The 18,738-nt window shown below is 41.3% G+C and overlaps 1 long non-coding RNA gene across 2 annotated transcripts in view; it reads left to right on the plus strand.

Annotated features, from left to right (window-relative positions):
• The first annotated feature begins 1,827 nt into the window (after window positions 1-1,827).
• Window positions 1,828-18,738, plus strand: part of LOC108709505 — a 159,348-nt gene continuing 142,437 nt past the window's right edge. The window contains exon 1 of one of the 2 annotated variants that reach the window (XR_005965814.1): window positions 1,828-1,963. This is a non-coding gene — a long non-coding RNA (uncharacterized LOC108709505). Of the gene's footprint in view, window positions 1,964-2,793; window positions 2,921-18,738 lie in introns of those variants that run through there. The other variant, XR_005965815.1, reaches the window with a different exon arrangement.

An 18,738-nucleotide genomic window follows, 5' to 3' on the forward strand; every position in this document is an offset into this window, starting at 1 on the left:
ATGCATCCACTGATGTGTACTATCACTACTCTGAATAAAAGTCTGAAGTTCTAACCAGTGTGAGTTTACAAAATAACACATATATTGCTTGGGGAGAGTGTAGGGCTGTTATCTGAAATGAATACTCATATGCTTGCATAACATTTTTGGACTAACCAGGCCAACAGGGTTAACAACCAGGTAATATACTAGAGCATGGGTTACACTGGACTCTAACACTTAAGGCAGGGCCTTCGCAAAGTGGAAGAAATGAGGTGCGGTGTAGTGCCACTAAAACTCCCACAGTTTACTGTATTTTAACCAATAAACAAATGGGTGCCAGGAGGTTCAGGAAGTCAAACAGAACAAAATAAATTTATTTATCAGACACAAATGATCCACAGGTTACTTAAATCAGTAAAGAGGCATTTGCAGAATATAAAGGCACACAGCTCAGACAGTATATCAGAGGTAGATGCAGATGCAGATGCATTCCCTGAGGAGGTATGTAGATCTTATAGCCTAGGTAAGTTACTCCCTGCTATACCTCCTTGATGGAGCACAAAGCTACTCTTTCTATCTTCCGGTCTTACTCTCCTAGAGAGTACTATACAATTATATTCCTGTCATTCTTTAGCCTCATTCACAGGGGCCCTGATCCCCGACTTAAACACTAGAGGTTCAGGTCCCTCTAGGGCAAACTGGCTTTATTGGGCCTTGGTGTACCCAGGCTCCCTGGAAACATCCGGATGGGTTGGACACCAGGAGCTAAAGAGGAAGATCCACCACTTCTCACTCACTATAAGTGTGACAGGAAGTGGTTACACTTCTTGGGCAATATGTAAATTACAACTAGCTACATGGGCATCTGCCCAGCAACTAGGAAGATCAGGAAGTGTAGGGATTTAAAGTCATAAGGGCACATTAACCCTATCGGTCCCTACACTTATTACTGGCTCAGCTCGCATGTTTAAACTTACCTGTTGTCTAGTTGACAGGGTGATCAGAAGCAGGGCCAGAACTAGGGGTAGGCAGAGGAAGCACATGTCTAGGGGAGTAACACTAGGGGGGGCACTGGACCTCCTCCTCCCCGATCTCTACACCCCCACCATCATAATGTGTCCGTGCATGTGCTTTTGCACAGAGGTGCAGGGTGGAGCAAGGTTGCCTAGGGAGCTAGGCCCTGGTCAGAAGCTCTTTCATACCTCTCACTGGACTACTATTGAATTATGTTCCCAAGAAACCAGAAGCAGTATGGGCAAGAAGTCCAGGGTCAGCTTAGCAGAGCTGCAAATGTCATACTTTATACCTTAACACCTATTTTTAATCTAATTAAATCTCCACTATATTTTTATTTGTAGTTTTACTTATCAATTTGAGTAAATAAGTTATGAATGGGTTTATGTAGCAAAGCGTACAAAGGGTGCAATGTTTGATACAAGTCTATACTCCTATATCCTGGAATAGCTGTATTGGTTGTTATGGGTTATTATACAGTACCTGGATAAACTTTGTGCCTTAACACATGGGAATGAGGATCTATATGTATATATATATACATGCTGCTCTGTATAAACTCATGTGGACTAATGTTTGTTATTCTACTTGTGCCCTTGGCTTGAGAAAGGGGTTTGTGTACTCTGAAACATCGCCCTTTGGGCTGTGTTATGATTTTCTACAATATACTATAATCTTTGCGTTTACAATTTTGAGTGCTGTGTCAGTTTTTATATTTTATTGTATATATAATATATATATATTTTTTTGTACAGAACTCCAGGGGTGGGTCCTGGATGACAGGTATATTTCCCCTTTGTTCAGGTATCTGGAAGGAGAACAGGAGGGCTAATTACTGCAGCAGTGTAGAAAATAAGAGCCCTGGGAGTTCAGGAAGGGGGTTGGTAGACACACGTGAGGTCTGCACAAGGTGTGTTGGAAACTGCCCTCCTGATTCAAAGTTGGATTTAAAGTTTTGCAAGACTAGGTGAGCCTGATCCCTGAATGGGAAAATGAACTGTTTGTTTTGTCAGTTTTGTTGAGCATAAAATCTGATTTTACTTTATGCTGAAAACTTTGTTTAAGTTGCCATTTTAACTGCTGAAGATGCAGTTTGTTTAAGTTTGAATAAGAAATAAAAGGACATTTATACTACTATTGTGTTGTGGCCGTAGTGCATGGTCGATCCCACTCCCCCTGAACTTTACAATATATATATATATATATGCAAACAAAATGAGGATGCACACAGGGAATTTTTGAAAAAATTAAAATCTCTTACTCTTTATTTAATACATGTTAAAAAGCAGGTTGACATTATGGTCTGTGTCTAAGACCTTCCTCAAGACCATAATCTGTCAATAAAGTGTTAGATAAATAAATAGATAAAATACCAAGGCACTCACCCAACCCAGTGCTATCGTGATGGTCATATAACAAAAAACGTAAACATGTATAAATCAACTAAATATAAACCATTCTCATAGAGTAAAGCTAAACCAATGGAATATACAAAATATATTACAGATCCCATAAGTGTCAAAAAATTTTTATAAACCAAACTGTATCAGTCAGACAGACACATATTAACAACGTATCTTTAACTTGTAACAGAATATCATTAACACTGGTTCAAAAAGCAAAGAAAAGAGCAATGTTCATTAACCCAGATGGTGCCAACTTCTTTCAACTTTTTAATCCAAAACACTTCTCTCTGAAGTAATCATTTTGATCTATCACCCCCTCTCCTAAGTGGGGTTATATGATCTATAGCAATGTACCTATTTGTGTGTAACCTGTGCTCTATCTTTAAAAAAGGGTTAGCCACTGGTTTGTTCGAGTGTCCATCCCGGAATGCAGTGCTAATGGCAGAGCAGTGTGCATCCATAAGTAAAGTCTGGTCAGTTTTACCCACATGTGACAACCCACAGGGACAAGTTATGAGGTGTGTGGTTATACATGTAATGTGATGTCTAATAAGGAAATGCTTACCAGTTTGGGTGTGAAGAATGCTATTACCCAGTGTCCTAAATCTACATGAAATACAATTCATATATTTTTATAGCAAATCATGGGTTTCTCTGGGACAACCCGACGCAGAGCATCATCCACTTGTATAATGCTCCAATACTTACTTACAGCCTTATTTAACACATGGGAGCTTGAAGTATATTTAGTACTATACACAAAATTAGTATGTTTCTTATCCCTCATACAATATGTGGAGACAGAACACGCCGTCTGGAAATTGCCAGAGCCTGTTCCAGAATGGGCATCAGGTAACCGCGTTCTCTTAAACGGCTTCATATACCCCTTATCTGTTGCTCAGACTGATCTGGATTGGAAATTTTCCTAAGAGCTCGATAATATTGAGATATAGGCAATGACTATGAAATAGGGTCTTTAGGTAACCATCTGTAGACTTTTGTGTCTGATAATTGACCCAAAATATCATCTCTATAGTCCACATGATTTAATAGAGCAATGCCTAGGGATGGGCGAATTTTTTCGCCTCGTTTTGCCGAAAAAATGACGCCCATAGACTTGTATGGAGACGTGCGGCAAAAAAAAGACGCGTGACAAAATAATTTCGCCGCGCGACAAATTTTTTTTGACGCCCATAGACTTTAATGGGCGTCTGCGACATTTCGCCGGCGGCGAATTTTTGGCGAAACGAAACGGGTCAAATTCGCCCATCCCAATGCCCCCTCCCTTATCAACTGGGCGGATTACCAAATAAGTGTCCTGCATAAGGGACCTAATTGCAGCCCGTTCCACAATGAGTGATATTCTGTCTACAGCATATCAATGGGGTATTGTCATTTACCTCCTGCTCAACCACTTGTTTAAAAAGTCTAATTGTTGTATGGGTAAGTGGTGGAGTAAAGAGGCTCTTTAATTTTAATTTGGTGGAATCAGATAGTATGTTCTGTTTATTTGTTATTGTATTCCTTCAAACTGAGACCCCTGCATAATATATACTGTGTATTATATCGTCTCTCTCTTTCTTATCTCTCTCTCTCTCTCTCTCTCTCTCTCTCTCTCTCTCTCTCTCTCTCTCTCTCTCTCTCTCTCTCTCTCTCTCTCTCTCTCTCTCTCTCTCTCTCTCTCTCTCTCTCTCTCTCTCTCTCTCTCTATTTTTTTTATATATATATCTATATAAAAAAAATTCTTGTCCCCTGAAAAACGTAAAATGGGTGTTCTACTGTGTGTGTGTGTATATATATATATAATTTTATTTGAACAGCTTTATGCATTAGCTTGCCATTTTAATTTAAGTAGACTGATCACAAACTCTATAACCACCTACTGAAAGACTCTTAAATGCTTATATATTCCTATTATATAGCACCATGGAGTATCATGACCTGTATAAAAATCTATATCTATCTATGATGATTAGTGATGGGCGAATTTGCGCCGTTTCGCTTCGCCGAAAAATTCGCGAAACGGCGCGTTTTTCCAACGCCGGCGCCCGTTTTTTGACGCCGGCGTCCGTTTTTCGAAAAAAATTTTTTTGACGCCGGCGAATTTTCGCGGCAGTTTCGCGAATTTATTCGCTGGCGGCGAATCGTGCAAATTCGCCGCGAATTCGCGCCTGGCGAATAAATTCGCCCATCACTAATGATGATGAACAGAAGAATTAACACCATTCGGGAACAGTTGTTTTTTTAATATTTTGTTTGTAGCACAGAAAACATAGAAACTCAAGGTCCATTCAACATACAATTACATTTTTATCAAGTCAAGATTCATGATCATATTGCTGGTATATTTTAAAATCTAGAGGTCACTTGCAAGGGGTAGGCCAGACGTTTGCTACCAGGAAATTACAAAGTACCTGAATGACATTTGCACTTTTACACTGAGCTTTGACAGCTTCAATTTCATACTAATTTGCAGATTGTCATTACAATTGCAAATCAGCTACAGGGCTTTGGCACTTCTGTTTTTCTATGATTAAAAAATAAGTTATTATGGCTTCCATGTTCTGTCATTTTGGTTTTGTTACTGATATTTAAGCTTTTGTAAGCTTACAGACAGAATATTTGAAAAAATTATATGGAGAGTAAAATAATTATCATTTCATAATAAATACCAAAATATAACTTGCCCAAAAATATGTCAAATGACAAAAACAGAAGAGAAAACCTCCCCATCTTCAAGGGTTAGTTGATGACATGAAAAGTACATGACAAAATCATCAAACATTTTGCACAATATTTTATTTATTATCCTTTATTTATACAACATGCCATAATTGCTGTGAGAAATTACTCCTTAAAGGAGAACTAAACCCTAAAAATGAATATGGCTATAAATGCCATATTATATATACTGAACTTGTTGCACCAGCCTAAAGTTTTAGCTTCTCAATAGCGGCAATGATCCAGGACTTCAAAGTTGTCACAGTGGGTCGCCTTCTTGGAAAGTGTCTGCAACACTTTAGCTTTTGAGAAGCTAAACTTAGGGGCTGTTGCAAATTATCCAGCAGAAAATGAGGTTGGTCTGTACTATAAGCTGACACTACAGGGCTGATTATTAAATTCTGATGCTAATTGCACTGGTTTCTGTGCTGCCATGTAGTAATTATCTGTATTAATTCAGCCTTATATAATGACATTTCTATTCTATGTGTACTGTATATTGTGAGTGGGTCCCTATGATCATTAAGTGACCGCAGCACAGAGCATGTGCAGTGAAGCAGCAGAAAAGAAGATGGGGAGCTACTGGGGAATTTTTGGAGACACAGATCTTCCCTGCTAAAGGGCTGTGGTTGGCTTGGACTGGTAAAGAAGACCAAAACATAATGTACAATATTCTGGCCTACTTCTTTAGTTAGGCTTTAGTTCTCCTTTAAATCTAAAATTGTAGACTACTAGTAGTGATGGGTGAATCTGTCCCGAAACTCCTAAAAAATTTGCGAACTGCATTGAAGTCAATGGGCATCAAAATTATTTTGACGAGCAACAATGTTGACGTTTGCAACAATTTTTATACGCGTGACTCTTTTGTCCAAATGCATTCGTCAATGGGCATCAGAATATTTTTGACAAGCCACAATTTTTATGCGCACGACAATCTTGACGTGCGTCAAATTATTTTTTGTCACAGCAAATTTTTCCACTGAATTTTCGCAGGATTTTTGCTAAAAAAAAATTGTGGGCAGTGAAGTGCGGAAAAATTCACCACGAATCCATGCCTGCCAAATAAATTTGCCCTGAATACAATAAGTACCCACTTTCTCGCTGCCTCTCAATTGTGTGTGCCTTGTGCTGGTTAGAGAGGTCGGCACCTCTCACTATGGGGCAAATTCACTAAAGGACGAAGTGCCTAACGCTAGCGTAAATTCGGTAGCGTAGCGCATTTTCATTAATTTGCTAATTCACTAACGGACATTTGTGTAAATTCGTTAGTGTTACTTTGCACCCTAACGCCTGGCGAATTTGTGCAACGGACGTAATTACACAAATTCACTGACGCGCGCATTTTTCTGAACGCTACCTTTTACGCCAGACTTCCTTCGCCACCTCAGACCAGGCGAAGTGCAATAGAGTAGCTAGGCATTGCTTCAAAAAAAAGTTAAAAATGTTTCTAAGTCCCAAAAAACGCTGGCGTTTTCTTTTTTTTGGGTGATAGGCTAAAAAAGATCGAAATTTTTTTTGGGGCTACCCTCCTTCCCCCCTACATTTCCTAACTCATGGCACCTTAACTATACAGTGGGCACATGTGTAAAAATTTTATTTGCTGTTTTGAAGGTTTCCTAGGCTTGTGTAGTGATGCTACATATACGTCCATTGTAACTTAAATTTGGCTCCGTATGCAAATTAAGCATCGCTAGCTTTGCTTGGCGAATTAACGCTAGTATAACTTCGCAACCTTACGCTTCTCCTGAGCTCAACTTCGGATTTTAGTGAATTGGCGTAGCTCTGGCAAAAATACGCCTGGCGAAGTGTGGCGAAGCGGACGCTAGCGCAACTACTAATCTTAGTGAATTTGCCCCTATGAATCCACAAACAATACCAAGCACACCAAAGGCAATTTAAAGCGGGGTGAGACCCCTGCAACTTTAATCCATCAGATGTAACGTTTCGGGGTTGAACCCCTTCGTCAGACATGCAATGCCACACTAACACGATAACTAGATACCCCAAGAACATTAGCATAATCGTGAAAACTCCACCGACCAATCAATTAGGTCAGACCTATGTAAAAGCAATTGAAACAATAGAAAAAAAAATATCACAAATCAGTCCATGCAGATTAGTCCATAATGTTAAACCAAACTTCGCAGTTAGAAAGTGTTATACCGATGGTATGAAAAAAAAAAGAAAGACTTTCCAAAAGTGACTTAATCCCGTTGCTATGCAAATCAAGCTTAGAAACCAACCGGATCACTAAAGAAAAAAAATTATCCTACCCTATCTAGGAACTGATCCAGGATAGAGTTGCTCATTGAAATAATCTATTAAAATTAAACAGTAACATAATTAAAAATAACAAATAACAATTATACTGCAACTTTCAATTTTAACAGCAACATTACTGGTAACAAATCATATTGAATTCCTCATTTAATCCTCTTGGTTGTTTAGTCTGCAGAGCAACCAAATCCAAAAGCATGGGAGTTGCAGCCAGCACTACTTACTTACCTACAACAAAATTATGATTTACCCAACTACCAAATTATAGACGCAGACACGTACATGGAGAATGGCCGCAGCTGTTGTTTATTAATTATCATATCAATCAGAACAGTAACCATTGCTAATAATACCTGCTCATACATATCTTCCCAGCCAGCCTCTGTATCAGATCTCTGCAGCAGACCGCCTTAAAGATTAATAATTATCCTTAAGCCCCGCCTATTTACCACCTAGCCAGGGGCATACACCACACTTTCTCTGTCATCAACAAGTTACAGCTGCAACAATATATATATAATTTTTTTTTAAATATCTTTATTCATTAACATGGCGGGTGGGTGGGATTTCCAGACGATCCTCTCCCTTCGGCCGCCGGTGAAGAATGAAGACCGATCGCCATGTTTGCTTTTTTATAGCTGGCTTTCGTGCCTTTTTGCGAAGCCACACCCCCTTTTTTTAGAAGTGACCAATAAGAAGACAAGGGTTGAAATATTGACCAATCGGAAAACAGGTAAGCTTTTAATAGGAAAAAACACTTGATGTAAAACTTTAACAAAAAATAGCTGTCACACTCCCATGTCTGGGAGAGTTAAGTCTCCCCCCATTCATTCTCTCTGTAGCAATTTTCTTTTCATTACTATTTTGCACCTCAACATTTCCAAGAATTTGCCCCCTAAGTTGAGAGACCCCATGGTACTGTTCACAAAATGTCGTGTTAGGGAGGCTTTCCTTCTTTTTTTTGTCCTTTCTAGAATCCTCATCTGTTTTTTTGGGCTTGTAATTTCGAAAACATGATTTCTGTTCATTCAAGGGTACTTTCATACTTCTACTAATCTGGCCTATATAGGCAAACCCGCAAGGACATTTAATGCAGTACACAACATTATTGCTATTACAAGTATGAAAACCTTTTATCACATGTTTTGTTCCTTTTAGAGGATGCTGCATACAGTCACCTTTTATAATTCCACAAAGGTATAGCTTTCCTTTGTAGCCAATTTATTTTCACGCTTTTGAGTATTTAATTTTACAGGATCCCTAATACACCTTTCTTTCTTATAGGAGAACAAAGGTGGTTGGCTAAAGAGTTTACGATATTTGGGGTCTGATTTCAGTATCCCCCAGTGTTTCAGAACTGTTTTATGGATGACATTAGCATTTGTATCATAAGTAATGATGAATGTATCCTATTTTGAGCTTAAGGCACCTTGTTTTTTTTTGTTAATGTATTCTTTATAGGTATTTGCTGTACCTCGTTTTTATTTTTTGTCAGATTGTCTATATTATAACCTCTTTCTGCAAATCTTTGTATCATTTGCATAGATTCTGTCTCAGGCAGCTCGTCAGTAGAAGTTATTCCATGAATCCTAGTAAACTAACTCCTAGGTAAACCTTTAGTCAGAGCCGGTGGCTGAAAGATACTCACTTTCAGTAAGTTGTTCCTATCGGTAGTTTTTTTGTAGAGTGTTGTGACAAATTTCCCATCAGTGTATATAACATTTACATCCAAGAAATGTAAATGGTGCTACATGTGACATTCCAGTGCGAATTTAATAGACCGGTGCACACCATTCAAATGGTATAAAAATTCATCCAAGTTTTTGTGCCTTTCCAAATGAAAAAGGTCAAGATCAACCACATACCACATGTAATTAAGAATATACCCACTATAATCATTATCAGATATTGTGGTGGCACATTTACTAAGCTCGAGTGAAGTATTAGAAGTAAAAAAACGTCAAATTTTGAAAAAAAATTTGGGTACTTCGACCATCAAATAGGCTACTATGATCTTCGATTTGAACGATTCGAACTAAAAATAGTTCGACTATTCAAACAATCGATAGTCGATGTACTGTCTCTTTAAAAAAACTTCGACTACATAAACCTACCGAGGTACAATGTTATCCTATGAGGACCTTCCCCATTACTTTGCTAAGGTTTTTTTGATTGAAGGAAAATCCTTCGATCGATTGGATTAAAATCCTTTGAATCTTTTGATTCGAAGGATTTTATCATTCGATCGAAGGATTTGCGGTAAATCCTATGAATTCGATATTCGAATTCATAGGATTTTACCTCAAGGGTTTATTAACCCTCGATATTCGACCCTTAGTAAATGTGCCTCTCGAATTCGACCCTCGAAGTAAAATCCTTCGACTTCGAATATCGAAGTCAAGGATTTACCGCAAATACTTTGATCGATCAATCGAAGTAAAAAACGATTAAATCCTTCTAATCGAACGATTCGAAGTATTTTAATCCATCGACCGAACGATTTTTCTTCGATCAGAAAACTTATGGGAAGGTCCCCATAGGCTAACATTGGTGCTCGGTAGGTTTTAGGTGGCGAAGTAGGTAGTCAAAGTTTTTTTTAAAGAGACAGTACTTCGACTATCGAATGGTCGAATAGTCAAATGATTTTTGTTTGAATCTTTTGATTCGAAGTAATAGTCGAAGTAGCCAATTCGATGGTCGAAGTAGCCGAAAAAAACCTTTTTTCATTCTAATCCTTCACTCGAGCTAAGTAAATGTGCCCCTTAGTGTGTGGTTTCAAACACTTTCTAACTGTGAAGTTTGATTTAACCTGATGGACTAATCTGGATGGACTGATTTGTGCTATATTTTTTCTATTGCTTTCACATAGGTCTGACCTAATTAAATGGTAGGGGGAGTTTTCACGATTACGCTAATGCTCTTGGAGTATTTACTTATCATGTTTAACGAAACTGGCAAAAAATTTTGCGAAACAGCTGTTTTGATGCCTGCGACGTTGACGTCAGAGCCCATTAAAGTCAATGGGTCCGTGGCAAAATTGGCGCCGGCGGCGGAACCGTCGCAGGCGTCAAAAAAAACTTGACGTTGGCATCGAAACTGTCGCTGGCGTCAAAATATTTTTGATGCTGGCAAATTTTTACTGCAAGTTCACAAATTTATTCCCCGCCAGCGAAATGGGCACATTCACAGCGAATTGGCGCCTGCCAGATAAATTCGCTCATCACTATCTGTGAATAAATTCGCCCATCACTACTGACTAATAAATAGCATGTAGAATAATAATGTAAAATAACGCAAACTATTTAAAAACCGCATATTGACTAATCAAACTGTTATATAAAATCTTTATACTAACTATAAATGGGCTTTAGGAGTATGCTAACAGTATGTTAACAGGAGAAGAAAACAGAATAATTTATTGGACTGATAAAATTTGTGAAAATATTTTGTGAACACAGATATATATATATATTTATATACTTTTAACATGTTTTCATATGCTACATATGTATTAAATATATTACATTACTTTGATTTATTTTGACACATACATTTTTATTTTATATAGTCCATCTTTATAAAATATGTTTAATGTTGAAAATGATAGGGCAATTAAATCTGTAATATAAATTATTGCTATCAAATATTTTACACAGGGATCCATAGAAATCCATAGTCCTAATATGTTAAATAGCCATCCCCCTGTTCATTTGTTTAGCTGGGGAGATCACTGTTTAATATCTCAGTTATTTCTGGATCTCTGACCCCCTAAAAGGTAGGGGATACAGTGGAGGACTGGAAGACTTTTTAAAGTTGAAAGTGTTCTTAGTGTCATAGGGATTCCTGAGGATTTTACCCAAAGGTGAGTTTCTTTCTGAGAAAGCTGTGATTCAAGAAGAGTTGCAACCAAAGACAGGAATGTTGGGTCAGTTCTCTGTCAGGTCAGTTCCCTGGGTATATAAATAGGTTAGTTGCATGGATACATTTTAAAAACAAATGGACCATAACATAAGAGGGACAATTGACAGAAACATTTGTTTTACAGATTTAAGTGGAAAAATGGACACTGATCAACATTTCATTAGCTACTGTCTATACATGCACCTAATTCTGTGGCTTATGTGAACTTTCTTGAGCATGGAGTTCAATGGTTTTAACTCCTCCAAGTAATTCATTAAGGTCAGGACACCAAAAAACTACCCACTATGTACTGAAATAAATCTGCTTCTGCAGAGTTGCATTTGGAACAGTTGGGCCTCTGTTTTTTTTTTATATAGTAATGATGTCGCTTCTGGGAAGAATATGCTCTAAAAGATTTTCATATGCATTTCTCTATATAACACTACTTGGAAGCATTTATTTGCATATTGTAATGCACGTAGTTCATATAATAATGTATAGCCAATAAATATAGCTCTCATGGGGGGAGGAGGCTGAGTTAAATATTCATTCAGAGGATTTGCCCTATCTAATTCTGATAGTAAAATTAGTAATGGGCGAACTGACGGGGGCAGAGCCAAGCAACATGGCGGCGTAAACCCAGAACTGCTCACCTCACCTCTATACACAGTGGCAAAAAGGGATCCATGTAGAGCTGTTCCAGATGGGCAGGACACAGAAAAACAGTTGGGAGAAGGTAGACGCGGAAAGCGTTGCTCATCAAAGACCGCAAGTAACCCAGTGGGAGATAGCGCCGTTGTTTAGCTGGAAGACCAAAAGCGCCATGGAGGTGGTTAAGATGGTGCCTGCCCGCAGGGGGAAAGAGGGGCGAGAGGAGCGAGTGGAGGTGTCCATGAGAGAGTCTGCAGAGTCAGACAGCGGTGGTGAAGGGGAGACGGGAGACATATATGTACAGATTGCCAAACTACCGTCTAAAGCAGAAATCAAGGAGATGCTGCTGGAGGTGACGATCCCTATCAGGGAGGACATAAAGGGGCTTAAGCAAGATTTGGCGGATATAGCTGTGGGAACGGATGACCTGGAATGCAAAGCAAGTTAATCAAAAAGCTTTGTGTACGAAATTGCAACAGCAGGAGAACATTGTTTGTGATGGCTGATTCAGTTAATGCCTTTAAGAATGGCTTCGAAGATTTTTTGGACAGACATAATATCAAAGGCAATTGTGATACTAAGCTCTATAGCTAGTATAGGTATGGGTATATAGAATTTAATTAAAAGTAGGGAGGGGTGTGTGTATGGATGCTGGGTTTTCATTTGGAGGGGTTGAACTTGATGGACTTTGTCTTTTTTCAACCCAATTTAACTATGTAACTATGTGATATCCTGAGACAAATAGAAGATAAGGATAACAGGAATCGTATAAAAAACCTGAGAATTAGGGCGGTTCCTGAGTCGATACAGAATGAAGCCATTAAGACCTTTCTACAACAAATTTTTAACAATATACTCAATAAGGAAAAGGAGAAGGCCACAGAAATACGGATTGAAAGAGCCCATAGGCTTCAGAAGCCGAGCACTGCGCCCCCTAATGTTCCCATAGACATTCTGTGCTGTTTTTTGAGCTATGCCACAAAAGAAGAAATATTACAAAAAGCCAGAGAGGTGGAGAATATAATATATGAAGATAACACTATTATACTCTACCAGGATTTGGCTAAAATAACACTGCGGAAAAGAAAAGCTTTGAAACCCCTTACTGATGTGCTACGAGAGAGGAACATCTTATACAGGTGGGGTTTTCCTTTCTCTCTGACTGTACAAAAAGGAGTATGGGCTACCTTTCGCTCCACGAAGGACTTGGAAACCTTTTTTTAAAAAACTGCAATTGCCAGAGATTGAACTTTCCTGGTCACTCTCTATATCAGCAATACACCTCGGGGAGGCCCCTCCCATTCCTGCCCCTAGCTCAGATAGTCCCTCCCTCTCTAGACTTTAAAGGCACCCCAGACACTCACCTCCTTGTCTTTTTCTTTTCTGTTTCTGTCTTTAGCAGGAGGGCTGGTTTGAGTTCCTTCTATCGGTGGTAAACCTTTCAGAGGAACACTAAGGCTAGAGGGGGGTCCCTTCCTCCGTTCCTGGTGAGGGTCTGGAGAGGGAAAGTTGGAAGAGGGTCAGACTAATAGTAAACTATGTAGTCACCTTCTAGATATCCCCAGAGGCGTGCCAGGTGGGTGGCTGGAGAGGTTGCCCCTGTCACAAGTGATCCTAGGGCTGTGTCTCAGACAAGGGGTTGGAGAATGACCTGAGGTTTTCTCAGTACTGTTCTGCCTTATGCCGCGAGTTTTGACCTTTCAGCAGGCTTTGAGGAGCCTTATCTGACCTGAGTTGACCTCAGGTAAGTCAGGATTGCCTGGAAGGCTCGTCTCTTGCTAGCCACTACTTGTCTCGGGAAAAGGAGGGGAAGCTAGTAACTGGGTCCTTAGGAGTCCGAGAGGGTTTCTCCTGAGGGCTTCTTTCCCTCTTAAGCTCTTACCTTTTTATAGAGACTTAGAGGGGTCTTGCATTCTCTTTCCCCCAGCCGTGCCTTCTCATCTGCAGCATCCGGATGGTGTATTCGAGCGCCAGACCCAGGGGAGCGCGCCTTCATGTTTTACCGGAGGATTGGCTTCTGGCAGGCGCGCACAGGAGTGACGTCAGTTTGGCTGCGACGGAGGCTACGGCTGCGGGGGGAGAGAGAGTAGGAAGCGGAGGATGTTCGGGATGCTTCCGCTTCAGTAGCGCCTCTGTGCTATCCGCCTAGGGTGGCGGTAGCCAGAGTGGGGAACACGCGACATCATAGGCCGCTTGGTTCTCTGCCTCCTCCAAGATGGCGGCGCATTCAGGTAGCTTGCAGCAGTAGCGACCATCTTGGGGGAGGGGTTTGCTCCCCCAGTGGTTATAAGGGACCGGCTGGTCTCGCTACACTGGTTATTTTTCACAGCTGCTGCTAGGAATCTTTTGTCTGCGCTGCAGGTAAGCCACTACCTGTCTCGGGTGAGTGTGGCTTTTCTGATTCTTGTTAAGGAGTTTTTCAGTTATATTATCTTTTGTTGTTTTTTAGAGGTGTTAGTTGGAACTATTGTGATGGATCATTCAGCCTCAAGTGCCTCTGCCTTTCAAGCTAGGTAAGTCCCTCCTTAAGTGGTGTATTGTTTTAGTAAGCCTTTTTTCTTTTCTTATCTCTCTCTCTCTCTCTCTCTCTCTCTCTCTCTCTCTCTCTCTCTCTCTCTCTCTCTCTCTCTCTCTCTCTCTCTCTCTCTCTCTCTCTCTCTCTCTCTCTCTCTCTCTCTCTCTCTCTCTCTCTCTCTCTCTCTCTCTCTCTCTCTCTCCTCCTCTCCTCTCTCTCTTCTCTTTCATTGGTCTTAGCTTGCCTGAGGATTCTCGTAGTAGAAAACGCAAGACTAAGGGAACACCTATTTCTGAATGTGTGGGATGCTTCAAACCACCCATAGTGGGCAAAAAATTTTGCAACACCTGCTGGAAGGATCTCTGCAGGTCAGCCTCTGAGCCCACAGGAGGGGATCGAGAGACCTCAGAGGAAGGTCAGGGGGCCGCTCAAGAAACTTGGAGAGATAATGATGACTCATCAGATGAGGAAGGATTGTCGCATGCCAATGCAATTATCTTTACAGATTCAGAAGAGGAATCTGAGATGGCCCATGAATCTTTTGATTTTGCATTAGTCTCTCCCCTTATTAAAGCCTTGAAGCTTACCTTAGGAGTAGAAGAAGAAGTGGAATCAGCTAAGACCCCCAGGGTGTTGCCTACTCCTTCCAAGAATCGACAGACATTTCCGTTGTTTGGGGAAGTGGCAGATTTAATTAAGGCAGAATGGCAGAAGGCAGCAAAAAAGGTCTCTTTTGTTTCGCCAGGCTCCAGATTTGCCAAACTGTATCCATTCAAGGAGTCAGAAGTGAGTGATTGGTCCATTCCTCCTTCAGTAGACCCTGCAGTTATTCATTTGGCCAAGAAAACTACTCTACCGATTGACGATTGTTCTGCCTTAAAAGATCCGATGGACAGAAGAGTGGAATCGGATCTCAGAAAAGCCTTTATGGTGGCGGGAGCAGCATGTAAGCCAGCTGTTGCCTTAGTGTCTGTGGCCAAAGCCATGTCGTGTTGGATTGAATCCATTGACAAAGCTGTGAATGAAAAGGCAGACATTAAAGAGATTTCAGCTAGTCTAGCAGAGCTGAAAATCGCAGCAGGTTTCATTTCAGAAGGAGCGGTAGATTTGACGAGACTGTCTGCCCGCTCAATGGCTATCTCAGTGGCAGCAAGACGAGCACTATGGCTCAGGTCATGGTCTGCGGATACCTCATCTAAGATGAGTTTGTGTACTCTTCCTTTTGAGGGTTCTCGTCTTTTTGGAGTGAAACTGGACGAGGTCATAACAAAAGCTTCAGGAGGAAAGAGCCAGTTTTTGCCACAGGAGAAAAAGAAATCAAATTTTCATCCTTTCCGATTCAGTGGCCCTCGGGGGGTGTCGGTGGCAGGTGCCTCCCACCATTCCTTTAGAGGGAATAGGGAGACTTTCAAGCCCTTCGCTTGGAAGCGGGGCCAGTATACCTTCCCTAGAGGATATAAGTCCAGGCCGACTCAACATCCTAAGAAACCTTCCTGACTATCCGTTGGAGGAAGTAAGGGTGGGAGCGAGGCTGGGGGAGTTCAATCATGTCTGGCAAAATACCATCTCAGACCAGTGGGTTCTGGATATCTTGAGAAGGGGATATCGCCTGGAATTTTCTTCTGTCCCAGGGAGGGACCGATTCGTAGTATCGCCTTACCCATTCTCAAAGTCCAAAAGAGAGGCCTTGGATCTGTATGTGCAGTGGTTGTTAGAAGTCAGAGCAGTAATTCCAGTCCCAGAAAGGGAACTAAGGAAAGGCATTTATTCAATCTTGTTCCTGGCGAAGAAGAATTCAGGGGGTTGGAGACCGATTCTGAATCTTCAGGAAGTCAACAAGCATCTGAAGTATCAGAAATTCAAAATGGAGTCCATCTTCTCCATCATTCAGGCAGTTTTACCGGAGGATTGGCTTCTGTCTATAGATCTTCAAGATGCCTATCTGCATATTCCAGTCGGACAAGCCCATCAGCGTTTTCTGCGCTTTGCACTGGCAGGAAGGCACTTCCAGTTTCGGTGTCTACCCTTCGGTCTTTCTACTGCTCCAAGGGTTTTTTCCAAGGTTTTGGCAACGCTGATAGCGGTCTTAAGACTGGAGGGGATTTCCATATGGCATTATTTAGACGATATTCTGATGTCAGCAAGGAACAAGGAAACTCTTATTCTTCATCGGGAAAGAGTCTTGGAGTGTCTACAGGCTCATGGTTGGTTAATAAACTGGGAAAAGAGCCAGCTTGTTCCCTCACAGACACTGCAGTATCTAGGAGCAATATTCAACACCAGAGAGGGAAGAGTGTGGCTTCCTCTTCAGAGAGCGCAAGACTTAGCTTGTTCATCAGCAGGCATAATAAAGCGGAATCAGGCCTCAGCCAAGGAGTTAATGTCTCTGATAGGCTCCATGGCGGCGACCATCCCTGTCACGAAATGGGCCAGATGGCACATGAGACCAGCTCAGTGGTTCTTTTTGGATCATTGGGACAAAGCAAGAGGAGATTGGAATCAACAGATTCGGATGTCTCAAGCATTCAAACAGTCTCTCAGATGGTGGATGTCAATAGAGAATCTCTGTACAGGCCTTCCTTTAACCCAACCCCAATGGAGGATTCTAGTCTCAGATGCTTCCACATTGGGTTGGGGAGCACATCTGGAAGAGAATTGGATCCAGGGGCTGTGGGCCTCACAGCAGAGAGGAGTACCGTCCAACATACTGGAAATCAGGGCAGCAAGGAATGCCCTGTTTTCTTTTGCCCAGGTGCTAGAGGGTTCGGCAGTCAAGATGCTGATAGACAACACCTCAGCAGTATCCTATGTCAGAAGACAAGGGGGAACAAAGAGTCGATCTCTGTTATGCGAAGTACAGCCAATTATGGAATGGGCAGAGAAGAATCTAACCCACTTAACAGCAGCTTATCTCCCAGGACTGCAGAATCAAAAAGCGGATTTCCTGAGTCGGAATATCCTGTCGGTCCACGAGTGGGCATTACATCAGGAAGTATTTCAGATGCTGGGAGAGAAATGGGGTCTCCCAGAAGTAGATCTGATGGCAACAAACAACAACACACAGTGTCCGACTTTCTTCTCCAGGAGAATCTGTCCCAAGGCGAAGGCAACGGATGCTCTTCTACAGAGCTGGAACTTTCAGCTAATGTATGTTTTTCCTCCATTTCCACTAATTCTTCAGACTCTTCAGAAAGTTATTCAGGAGAGAGCGGAAGTAATCTTGATAGCTCCAAGATGGCCACGCAGGCCATGGTACCCGCTTTTGTTAAAGTTAGCAAGAGCTCCACCATGGCCCCTTCCCAGGAGGAAGGACCTGTTAAGTCAGGGACCAATCTTACATCCAAACCCAGGAGCCTTATCTCTCCAGGCTTGGAGACTGAGCGCAAGAGATTGGAGTCCTTGGGATTTTCAGAGAGTGTGATCTCTACACTCTTAAAATCAAGAAAGCCTTCGACTTCTACAACTTACTATAGAATTTGGGAGAGATTCATGGAATGGAAAAGGTTACAGGAAGAATCAGTAGAGATTTCAATATCTCATATCCTTGGTTTTTTGCAAGAAGGATTGGAAAAGGGTCTTCAATATAGAACCTTAAAGGTCCATGTGTCAGCGATATCAGCTCTATCAAATAGAGCATGGGCAGAGGATCCCATGGTTTAAAAGATTTTTTACGGCGGCCCTCAAATTACGACCACCACGGAAGTCGGCTTCTGTAGTCTGGAGCCTTCCGTTAGTCCTTAAAGCCTTAGCCTCGGAATCTTTTGAGCCTCTGGAAACTTTATCAACATGGTCTCTGACGCTCAAGACCCTTTTTCTGGTGGCGATAGCTTCCGCATCCAGAGTTGGGGAATTACAGGCGCTCTCCTGTAGTCCAGGACATATTCTTTTCTTACATGACAGAGTTATTCTAAAACCAGATAAAGCCTTTCTACCAAAAGTGGTGTCATCTTTTCATCTTAAGAAAGAAGTCATTCTCCCCAAATTCAGATCAGAAGAGGCAGAGTTGGAAGAAATGCTTAAGATTGATCCAGTCCGATGTCTGGTTCGTTATTTGGAAATAACGAGACCCTTTAGGATTTCCGATAGATTGTTCATAATTCCGGCAGGGTGTCACAAAGGACAGGCTGCTTCCACAACAATGATCAGTAGATGGATATGTCTCTGCATATCAAAAGCATATGAATCTCAAGGCAAGCTAGCTCCGGAAGGTTTAAAGGCTCATTCGTCTAGGGCGATTGCTGCATCCTGGGCAGCATTGGCGGAAGTTCCAAC

The sequence above is a fragment of the Xenopus laevis genome, chromosome 2S, assembly GCF_017654675.1.
Source record: "Xenopus laevis strain J_2021 chromosome 2S, Xenopus_laevis_v10.1, whole genome shotgun sequence".
NCBI lineage: Eukaryota > Metazoa > Chordata > Amphibia > Anura > Pipidae > Xenopus > Xenopus laevis.